The sequence below is a fragment of the Atractosteus spatula genome, chromosome 12 (assembly GCF_055471065.1).
Source record: "Atractosteus spatula isolate fAtrSpa1 chromosome 12, fAtrSpa1.hap1, whole genome shotgun sequence".
Lineage (NCBI taxonomy): Eukaryota > Metazoa > Chordata > Actinopteri > Semionotiformes > Lepisosteidae > Atractosteus > Atractosteus spatula.
The window spans coordinates 37,620,647-37,632,929 of record NC_142717.1 but is presented as its reverse complement, the minus strand read 5'-3'; positions in this window follow the sequence as shown (position 1 = coordinate 37,632,929).

Here is a 12,283-nt window from a genome sequence, read left to right as displayed (position 1 = left end):
AGCTGCTTAATTTCTCAACCGATTTGTTCTGAGTCTTTAAAAACTGAGCATTTTAATTGGTTACCAATGATTTCTGCTGGTTTGGGGTTCTCTTGCGCGAGCGTTAAAGACTCCTGCTAAATACCTAAAATGTGTTTGGAGATGTGGCGTTGTTCTCTACTTTCTCTTATCATTTTTCCTTTCTAGTTTTAAACTAAAAGTATTGTTACCACCATAAAAGGAAGACCAAGAGCTTTAGGAAAACAGTAAGTTAGGCTCGTACAAAGCTCCTCATTGATGAAACTATTAGCAGGGAGCTTAGCAACGCAAACTTACTGTCATGTTACTTAGCAACCAGCCAGCCTTGTAGGAGCCTTTTCAATGAGTGACTCATGGACATGTTGTGCCTTGGACAGCGTTCAACCCAAATCATATTTTAGTCTTATCAAAATTAATAACATAATTAAGATTGTAAGTGTCGTTCTTGTAAAAATAATGCTATGCTAATGCAATGGCTGGTTGAGTTCTCATTTACGCCACCATCATCTCTGTAGGGCAAGTATCGGCCAAAACATTATACTTGAGTGTTAATTCTCAAGTCATGAGGATTAAAAGAAATGCTTTGCCTTTGCAAAACTGTGAATAAGCATCCCCTGCTGGGTAACATATTGTAATGCATTCAGTTAACCATTATGATTTGTAAGGACTATACACATTGAGAGGTATCGCAGTAATGTTTAGTGGTTTACTTTAAAGCACAATAGTGGGAAAAATCACATCTATGGCTGAAATAATACTAAGTCAATGGCAGAGAACAGTTAAGAATGTCCTTTGTCCTATTTTTTTAAAGTATAGATAAAATGGTTTTACTGAGGAATTGATTATATCCTAGTGCAGTTACCTATATAGCTGAACATTCTGGATGTAATCATTACAGGATATCTGTCATACTTAAAAATTTTAAGAATGAAATGGGACTTTGGAAATCAGATTTCTGGAGTAATACATCATTCAATGTGCTATTGTTTATTTAGCATAGATTAACACATTCCTTTTAACCAAAAAAGCATTGATATAGTCCTGGACATAGCAGTGTTAACACTGTGTAAAGGGAACAATAATTTGGAAACTGTTTTGTAAACAGTGTTTGCTTAAATGCCCCTCAGATGGCTTTTAGTGGCAAAAAAAAAGTTGATAGAATTACTGAATAATTTCCACTGCAAAAAAGGCTGATCTTTTCCCCTATAATGGGAGGGAATTTAATTGCTTGAAGCATGAGTCTGTATTACTTTCAGATTCTCAAACAGTATATGACAGCAGTTGTAAGAGAGGTTTTTAATATGTATGTATGGGAAACATTCTGTGATGGGACTGAGCAGTATTGGTGACAGCACATTCTTAATAAATTCAGCATAACAAGGCCTTATTAGAATGTTTGAAGACCCCTGCAGTGCTAAATGCACTAACTAATGAAAAGCATCAAAAACTCTAGGTTTCTCTAGGTTTTCAATTGGCAGGAAATTGTTAGGAGGACACATTTAAGAGAAACAAATTGTGACTATCTCTGGGGGAAGCAGCAAGCTCTGCTTACATTTAAATATACCTAAGTTTTCTATTATTCATGAGGAATCCTCTGGTGAAGCAGAAGCTGAAAACTTCAGGAGTCTTTGAAAGATAAATGACCTTTCTTTACATTACATTAGCTGGGATAATGAAGGGAATCTTACTGCCTTAACACCAACATGCACAGCGTGATTTTACAGCCTCTGTAAAGTCAGAAGGTTAAATAGCATCTTTCGTAGTGTATTAACATGATTTTCTGTGGTAAGGTTTAAAGGAGATTAATGATTGAGTTTGTGGATTTCCGAAGTATGAGGCTGTCTCTGAGTTGAGAAAATATTAGGTATTCTATGCTTTTGAAATATTACATAAGATACAAAAGTACATAGCAGTGCAGTACTGCACACAGTAATCTCAGCTCCATCACAGCATAGCTTCAACTACAATGGCAGTTTTCTCTGTTGAACAGTTGACAATCAGATCTGTGGTTATACTGCTCCCATGACTGTAACTGAAAGGGAAGAAGGCATTTGCTCTTGGTGCGTCATTTTCTGTGATTTTTAAAGTACAATCTCAGTTACAATTCATCTTTAATAAGTTCAAGTGCTACTTCTTTAACATCACCAAACGTCCATCTTTAAAACACCACCCTCATTTTTTAATTTCCATCAACAGCTTCTTACCTGTTCTTAGTTCTGCACTCAGCCCACAAAATGTCATGAGAGACATAGACAAGCTCAGTAAAATCAAATTACCACATCTTCAATTGGAAATTTACCACACCGATATCACCACACTCCCAAACAAAGTAAAAACTCCTTTTCAAGTATTTTTATTTCTGGGGTCAAATGGTCCAGTGAACATTGAATGTTAACCTGAATGTTACAGTAAAGTTATCAGGAAAACCCACCCCTCTGGTCACCATTGAATTGATGAAGGCTTTTGACTCTGGAAATCATGAAACACTGAAATATCCTCCTGAAGCATGGATGTCCTGCAAAATTCCTTGCCTGCTTCACCGTGATAGGCCTGAAGTAATCCTCAGAAATTGATCAATTTTGGAGTCCTCTGAAATGCAGAAAGGAGTCAAAGAAAGTTTTAAGATAAAACCCTAATCTTATACAATTTATTCTTACAATATTCTTAATCTGATGCACACTATCACATTTATTGTAAGATCCACACTTAGAAATCCCCTTCAGTGTCTTGGTTGCCAAAAGATCTCTTTTCTTCCAGTTATATGATTACAAAGTTTGTCACCAACGCTGGGAGCACAAAGTAATCATAGAAAATGTCTCAGCTAATTCAAATGACTTTGTAGTATTTCCCACTTATTACTTATATTTCTAAGCAATTGTCATGACTCTCATGACTCTAACAAACTAACACATTTTCATGTTTAATGATGAAATTGAATTCATTCATTCCAATTGCTTTGCTCTGTAACTTCTGTAGTAACTGCATGGAAACTACAGTATATCCTGTTTGAATCTATTGTTTATAATCCTGACCTGTGTAACCAACCCTTTTTCTTTTATTAGCTGAAACTGGCCAGAAGGGACACTTTTTTCCTAGCCATTTTGGATGTTAACTATGAGCTCATAAGAACTAGAGTAACACAAGCAGAATTTTAATTGTTTGTTATTGTCATTAATGTACCAAGAGGCAGCATCAAAGTCAATCCAGTGTAGTTACAATGAATCACAAACGAGAGAACAAAAGTCAAAACTAAGGGGAAATTCATTTAAAACTGACAACTTCCTTATTGGAAGTCATGCTATTACTTGAGATACCGATCTCATTCCAGCCCTCTCTTTGAATTGTATAATTTGGCTAACTATTTTCACCTATTCATGGGCTTTAATCAATCGCTAATTAAATTATCAGTGGCAAGAACCGGGTTGATTATCCCTACGTCATTCTCTTTGAATGCCAGAAATAAAGACGTCACCGATGGAAGAAATTAATTTTGTAAGATCTGACTTGGAGAAAAGAAAAAAAAAGAACTATGAAATATGTCTTGTAGGAGCCTGTACACTGAAAGCAAGGTTAAAAAAGTGAAGTGTTCGTGATATTAAACTAGAATGATACTCATGTAATTTGAAAGAATAAAACATAATTGAAGAATAGAATGGAATAATGGAAAATAATTAAGGAAAGTTATAGTCATGAGAAATAAAGTGCACCCTTTTCTTGAGGGATTTTATACCACATTGAAAACTTGTAGAAAACTTGTATTATTGCCTGCTGCTAACTTGACTGAATGGACTGCCAGTATATTCCACAGTAATGATTCTGACGGTGTATGATTTAGAACAGGGGTGTCCAGTCCTGGTCCTGAAGGGCTGGGGTGTCTATGGGTCCTTCTAGGCCTATTTAAGGCACCGGCACCAGGGAGACAACTGTTGAAATTGAACAATTAATATAGTAACCAACAGGTATAGCTCATTAAGAGCTCAGCTGGAGCGAAACTCACCTCAACTTGAACTTGAACTTTATTGCCATATGTAACCGGTACTGGTACAATGGAATTCTTACTTACAGAAAGTCTCTCGATTGTAAAACAAGTGTAAAAAACAAGACAAAGTGCAAACAGTGCATCAAGACAATGTACAAACAAACAATAGACAATGTGCAAGTAAACATGTCGACAGTTTGAATGTAAACAAAAACACCAGGAACAGAATGGGACACACCTGATTTAGGATAGGATGAATGACCACATCAACATCACCCTCTGAAATCAGCAGATATTAGACCAGATTAAGGATGAGGCAAGATGCAAAACATTTCAGAAGGCACCTTGTTAGCTGTTTAAATGCTTAAAGAAAAGGAAACAGTTTTGCATAAATGAATTACAATTAAAGATGGTGGGAATGTTAACTGCTGATTTAACATGTAGTAAATCTAAAATAGACAAATAATACAATGGGCACTGTCACCTTGCAATGGCTGTACAGTAAATTTAAAGCACCTGAAATCCAGAAAGAGGCTGTCTCAGATACAACAGTCTGTGGCAGCTGGGTCAGCTTTGTTGCTTTTACTGTTTACTTGCTTGATTTTGCCCTTCTGACCATCTGAAAATGTTTTTTCACATAGTATACAGTATGTTATTATTTATTAGATGACAATCTGTACTGAGAATTATTATTCGAAGCTGTTGAAGCCTTGCAAATTTGCACGACAGCTGAACTGATGTCAGGATAGGATGGCAGTGCTCTTATTCTGGTCTCCTCAATCTGTATTTCAATCCTGTTTCAATAGCAGCGGTTCCCAGTCCTGGTCCTGGCCACTCCGACACCTGCTGGTTTTCATTTCCCCACCTTCATTACATAACTGAAGCCTTACTGGATCTAGGAGGTCCGGCTGTTTAACTGAGGGCTCCTCTGGAACAAAAACCAACAAGTGTGTGGGTCATCAGGACCAGCTTTGGGAACCATTGTTCAATAGGATGGATTAAAATTAAACATCACAGGACATTCTTTCATGTACGTGAAAGATTTTTCTTAATGCAGCTCGAGATTTTCTCTCTTTTCATCTTTACAAGATGTATCTGATTAAAACTGGTGTTTTAATTCCACTTGATGTATTTGAATTGCTAATTTGACTCTGAAAATGCTGTTGTTCTTATTAAGAGTATAAGAAGGCTTATCGTTCGCTAGTCCCATTAATGTAGACTTCCAGATTATTTAAATAACACTGTAAAGCTCAGAGGTAGAATTTATCCCCTCTGTTATATTTACATAAATGTTTTTTTTTCTGGATTTTTCCTCACTGCTTCAGTGACTATTACATTAGTAGTCTACAGTCCAAGAAAATAAGAATATTTAGCCTGGTATCAAACACCTCCTGCTTCCAGTCACAAGGCTGGGATCAACATAATGGTTGATACCAGGCAGGATACGTTGATAAGTTTTATATTGATTGTACTCTATCTGAGCACATTGTCAGAGTTTATTAGCATAGAAATGACTCAGTTATAGACAGAATTGCAGAGAAGTTTATCCTGGCAAGAAATAAGGCAGGGCACACACAATCACCCCAGGACCAGTTTTCCCAAAAGCCAATTAACCTACCAGGATGTCTTTGGACTGTAGGAGGAAACCCATGTGAACACAGGGAGAACATACAAACTCCACGCAGATAGCAGCTCAGGATTTAAACCCAGGATTCCCAGCGCTGTGCCACTCGCAGCAAACATTTTTACCAGACAACCTGTCTTTCCTGTAGGCCTTAATAACAATTGACAGTACTATTGAAACTCAATTATCAGTTTCAATATCAGTCAAGATGAATTACTTTCAATAAAATCAAGTAAATTAGAAATCTAATTCACAAATTACATCTGAGATGAGAAAGTCCCTGTTGGCAGTTCATTATAACATGTGTGCTGGAAAAGCTATTTTCATTTCTCCGAAAAGGAATGCTGAATCCATGCACTTTTTTTCTGGATTCTGCAATGACTTTGCACAGTGGCATGTTAAGAAAGGATATTTGATATTCAGAAAATTCTTTTGAATATATTTTCAAGAAAAAGGATATATTCAGTCATGCATAACAGGAATGAATCTGATTTTCTTATAATCATTAGCGAAATAAAAAGCATGTAAACTCTATTTCAATACATTTAGAACAATAAAACGTTCAGTTTTGAAAAGTAAACATCATTACTAATGTACTGTAATTAATGCCATAGCTGTGGATTTCTCTTAAAGAAAATGTTACTTGTTCTACCCTTATCTCACATATACAAAACACACAGCACTGCTGCTTCACAGCTCCAGGCTCCTGGACTCGCTTGCAGCGTGGATTGGCAGCCTGTCCATGTGGAATGTGCACACTAACTCCATATTTGTGCCAGCTTTTCCCAGGTGCTCCAGTTTTCTTGCACAATCATGCAAGCTAGTTTTCATTTGCTACTCTGAATCGTCCTCTTCCTGGGTTTTCATGGTTAGGAAGTTTGTTCTCTGTACAGACATTACTGAAATAGAGCCGATGAGTCAAATGCCTTTCCCTTTATATAGAATTCCATAATAGTCAGAAAGGCACTTCTATCATATTCATTCATGGTCTAATATAAAATCTCCTAGTCAAAATGGTGATCTTAAGCTAATGATCTACTCGTTTATGGTCATAAAGACCAGGGGTGGAATGAAAAACAGCAGACTTTCACATTCCAAGACGGAACTTGTGTATCAGTGTTTCAAATGGAAATGGTAGTGTTCAGTGTTTGGGAAATAAATTGCTTGTTAACTGCAACTTACAGTACTTGTTAACTCTGCATGCAGGTCATATTGGAATATTTCTGCAGTGAAACGTCTGCTGCACACCCTGTACTTATTCGTCCATCCATTGCATTACATTAGTCTTGACAGTGACTAGTGAGCACGAAGGGCAGCGACATGTCGCAATTCGTGCAAACCTCTCACTCTTTCCTGTGGCAAGACCAGGGGCTTGTGACTACATGGCGACCATGCAGGACTTTCTCAAAGTTTGTGATTTTGTGCTTAATTTGAAATTTGTACATTTTTTTATATCGTCAACTAATTTGTTAGAGAGATTTAATAACTGGTCTGAGAAATTGGGACTGCAGTTCCTTTTAAAGAGAGTGTTGTTGAAGGGGTATATTACAGTCTATGCCACACCAGGTGCTCGTACTTCCTGTTAATGGACCAATAGACATTCTAGTTCCTGTGTATTCCTGCAGGAAAAGAGCACTGTTACTTCTTTGTTGAGTCGGATGATCGCTCAGAGTGGACCCTAGGCTTCTATAGTGAAACCTGCAACACTGTAGCTGTGCCACAGCCTGAACATTCAGCTGAGCGTGAGAGTTCATCTAAAGAACATTGTCCTAAATTAACACCCACTTTCATCCTCTAACAACTCATTCTGTAATAGGTCAAATAAATACTGGTGAGTAGCTGGGTTGTGCTTGAGCTTTTTTTAAAGTCAGCATTGATATTGAATATTTTTTTGCATTGGAGTCTGTTACCTTCCGTTCTTTTTCTACCTAAATATTGCTTACTTTTATCAAGGGAGATTTGTTCTTGATGTCTGTGAACATCTGCATTTCTACCATCTCAAACTCATGCATGTATATTGAATATTTCAGAAGGACAGAAAGGAGATGCTGTAGAATGCAAAATAAATTGAGCCTGGGATATAAATTGTTCCAAGGGATTCTTTGCTTGTTTATATTCAGTATAAAAGTTAATTAGCTTAAAAAAAATAAAAGAAATGTATCCTTTCATTATTCTGTTCACCGCATGTCTTTGAGATCTCTCTATATTCAGCATACCTTTGTGAAGGAAATATGCGACAAACACAGATGTACTTCAAACACATGCTGGGCATCAAAAGAAACTACATAAGGCTGCAACAAATTCACATATTTATCAGAAAAATGACTGTAGCGGGTGCGCTGACATATTATTGAACTGGACTTAGGTACATTCAAAATGCTGAATAACATTTACCATTAACAGGGCTGATCAACATGGGAGCTATTGTGAAAGTTACAGGCTAGTAACTTGTGTGGCTCTCATTGGAAGACATGTCAGTTACTGTCCATATTCGCAACACATTCTTCGTTCCAGGTTACCAGTGCGGTCTTCCTTGTAGTTCCTGGACAAGCTCTTTGGTCTTTGAGCCCTAGCTGTTTAACATCATTCCAGCTGATCACACAGATGTTCAATGGGGCTCAAGTCTGATAAGTGGGGCATCTGTGACATCCCCAGGACGTGCCTTGCCAAATGTTGTCATGACAGGATGAGCCTGCAAGAAGGGCAGCAGGTGAGCTCCCAGATTCATACTTGCACCTCCCCATTGACTGGTCTGTCGTACACAATGTACATTCAGCAGAGTGCGTTACATAAATTCTTGATTTGGCAACCAACAGTGTATGCCAGCCTCCGACATACTGACAGCACTAAGTGCATTAAGCTGTTAATATGTTCTTGTTTAGAATATGAACACTTGTTCCCATAATTACTGAGCACCTGTTTTGAGAAGGAGATTTAGTCCTGGTTAGGATCTAATTTTTTTTTAATGGGATGCAAGTTCTCCCTTTGCCTTGTAAAGTGTTTTGTGTATTAAGATTGTAGGGGTGTAATTCTGGAATTGGTAGGGCTCTGAAACTCACAGACCTGTAAATTGTGTTACTGCTGTATGTTGTACTACACTGTGTGTTGCAGAGTTATGCTATTTATTGTTAGTAAATATTTTTGCCCTGTGTACTTTTGGACCTGTACATTAATCTATCATCAAATTGTGCTGGACAATAAAAGATCACACGTGCCATGTAACTCTGTAATCCCTGACTTTAGGGGTGAAATGAATCATCTTTATTATTTGCTTGCATAACAAGACCCCAAAGTTGTAACAATAATGATGTTTCTTTTGATGTTCAGCATATTTTTGACTAAATTCTTTCTATGAATTCAAGCCGTAACTTGAATTAAATTCAGCTTACTCAAGACTGGCTTACTCGCCTTCAGTTTCAAACATGCACTGTGTTATCTATATGAGGTAAATATCTGCACATCCATATGCAGACAATTAAAATGGGAAGAGATATTTCTGCAATACGTGTGTGACTTGAAACATGTGGGAACTATAATTAAAAAGCACCCCAGTGGCTCAAGATGGTGCCACAGTTCCTCAAGTGAGCAACATTAGCTGCTCGATTGTTCCCCTGGAGTGATAAAAGTGTGGCTCTGTCTGGTGTTCTAATCACGTCTCTGGGGTGTTGATTGACTTCCATTCATTGCTTTCATTGTCATGCCTACAAATACGTTTGCTGCAACAACTACAATACAGGGTTGTGCACTTAATTTAGCAATTTAAAAGAATGTTTCCCACTCCATGCCAAGACTGATTTTCTCTTCGTCCGATTTTATTTTTGGTTGTAGTGGCAGACAATCACCTACAGTATCTATGGTATCCAAATTTTCGTCCGTGACTCTGTCTTACTCTTATGAATTAGCTGAGAGGAGGGGGCAATGCCATCTAGTAATTCATAATGAATCGTTGCTTCAAGATAAGTCACCAAATCGCCAACAAATAAAATGGAGAACCCAATGAATAACTGACATGATAGGGGAAAATGTCAAGACAAGCATATGGAGTAACCACGTGGCATTATGCAGAACAAAGAGAAACAGAATAGGAAAAGAAAAGTCATGTCTGATCGCTTATGGCAAACAAACTGGAGGTCTGGGTGAAATGGAGGACTGCTTTTTTTAAGTGGGATTAAAGGTGTTGCCTGGCAAATGTAAATGACTCATATGTTTTATTTGTACTTCCACCTTATGCTCTTGCCTAAGATGCCAGATCCAGAGAAACGGTGACAAAGGCGCACCTTGATTCCCTGGGTAGACAATTAGGCCTGTGGCCAACACAGGAGTTGTTTGCCATGTAAACGAAACTCACTGGTAAAGGCTTCTTTTTGTAGAAATGGTGATGCTGTGGACAGCGCAGTATGAACGATTTTCATTCTTTTTTTCCAGAGTTTAAATGTAAAGGAAGTTTAGATTTTTTTCTGCTCATTATACCAGAGCTATGTCTATCTCTGACTTAACCAAATTCTCTATTTACGCAGCAGATTAATGTTGCATGTCAGATGATCACATCAATAGCAGTTTAATTACCTTATATAAGAGACACCATCAGTGTTTAGAAAAAGAAAAACATGTAAGTTCCATGGAGGAATGTTTATGAATAAAATGTTGTCCCTGGAAAGTAGTATAGATTTGGCTTTACATCTTTTATCTTCCTACAGTTTCCTTTGTGTACATTTTTTCAGCCTTTGCGCTGTCATGGTAACTAGGAAGGCTAAAGCAGGCTTTAAGTACTTCCTGCTGTAAAGCGTCATTGAACACAATTGTTTTTCATTATTCTGTCAATATCTGCAAAGGCCACAACCCATTTCATTTTACTTGCCATTTCAAATAGATTCAGGAAATTGTAAAACTGTTTCAACGAAAGCTTTATTTTTTTCCATCTACAATGGCAATTATTCATCATGTTTACCAATATTACTAGAAAAGGTTCCTTTTTGTAAATGTGTGAATGTGTTCCTTGATCTAGATTGGAGACGGTTAGACTAAACAGCAGATACAGACAAAGGTAACAGATTTTGCTGAGACTTGTCCCTCAGTTGCTCATGGGCTCAGAGCGTTACTCCCTGGATTGCAGCAAACTCTGCTACACCCAAACACTGCATCGTCGGCCACGCGAGAATTCAGCACTGCCTACGTATCGAGGAGGTGGCCTTCTGTAACAGGCCTACAGCCACTGAGGCAAGGCATCCATTAGGCACACCACCAAACTATTTTAGAGAATACCCACATTCTGGGAGGAGGTGCTTTAATTTTCTCCAGTAAAATACCCAGCTGTATTTAAGAGGTACAACAGCAGCATAAGAACGTCTTTAGCAGTATTACAAGGTTACAAGAGCAGTACCCCACCCATGATTTGAACCCACAGTCTTCCAAAGTCACTTGTCACGATTATAGTCCCTCCTCCTTAAGGGTGCTCCGGCCCTTTCACTTCAGACTTGATTATGTGCACCTGACCCCTGTTCCCAGTCCACCTTAAAAACCAGGCGCTGTCGTTTATCCGGGCTCTGCATCTGATTTCCGTATCGTGCGAGTCCGGGACCTGGGAGCCGGTTCCGACCCAGTTCCTGTTTTTAATTCCTTGTTGGATGGATCACCTGGCTATGGACTTATTCTTGTGTTTTTGGATTACCCTCTGGATTACTTTTGGATTGTTTGCCTCGGCCACACCTCCCCTGTGCACCAGCGCACTTTGGACACGCCCCCCTGTTTTCATCCCCGTATTCCTGCATGATTTTTTCGTAGTGTTTCCTCACGATTTTGGATTGTGTCATCCGCATAGGGTCCGGAAAGAACTGATCGTTACAATACTCTTTCACACATCGGCCTAAGTGCACTTCAGGCTGAGAACACGAGGGATTTCTTTACACGAGGGATGTGGGAGTTTGTGACAAGCGTCCTCGCCGTGTTGTCTACTCCCACTCTGTACTCCCACTCTGAGCTTCTCATTTCCTTTGCAGGAATAAGCTACTGAAATCCAAAAAGAAGTAGATACGTAGCGGAGGCGATTAGGCTTGTGATGCCTAGGTATCGAGGAGGTGACATCTGTAACGGGTTCGCCGCCGCTGAGACCTGTTAAACAAGAAAAGCTTCAGCCAGGCACAGTGTTTAAAATGCAACCACCGTCCTTCACTCAGGATTTGAGCCCACAGCCTTCCAGCTAAGAGTGCAGAGCCCCTGACCACTCTTCCACACTTCTGCCTAAGTGCATTGGAGCAACTTCTTTACAATCTGCAACACGCTTCCCAGCCCAAACTTTACAACTCCGCATTTCCTTTTCGGATCAATAAACTACTGAGATCCGAAAGAGCTAATAGGCCTAATCGCCTCTTCTACCTAAGATGCACAGGTCTGCGTAGGCTCCATTACAGTCTCCATCAGCCTCATTTTTACAAATGATTCTTTTTTCCATTTGTTGTTCTGGAAGATTCAAGTTCTTAGTTTTTCCCCCCCCCCCCTCTTGTTTGATTCTTGTTATTGATACTTGGCCTTCCCCGAGTAATCTGTGCACTTCAGGGCTATCGTATCTATTTTAAGTTGTTATCAAAGAGAAGAGATGTGCAGCGCTGCTCTTCTTAGCATAATAATTGCGTGTAAGACGGGACTTTAGTGCGTCGAGGGGTTTT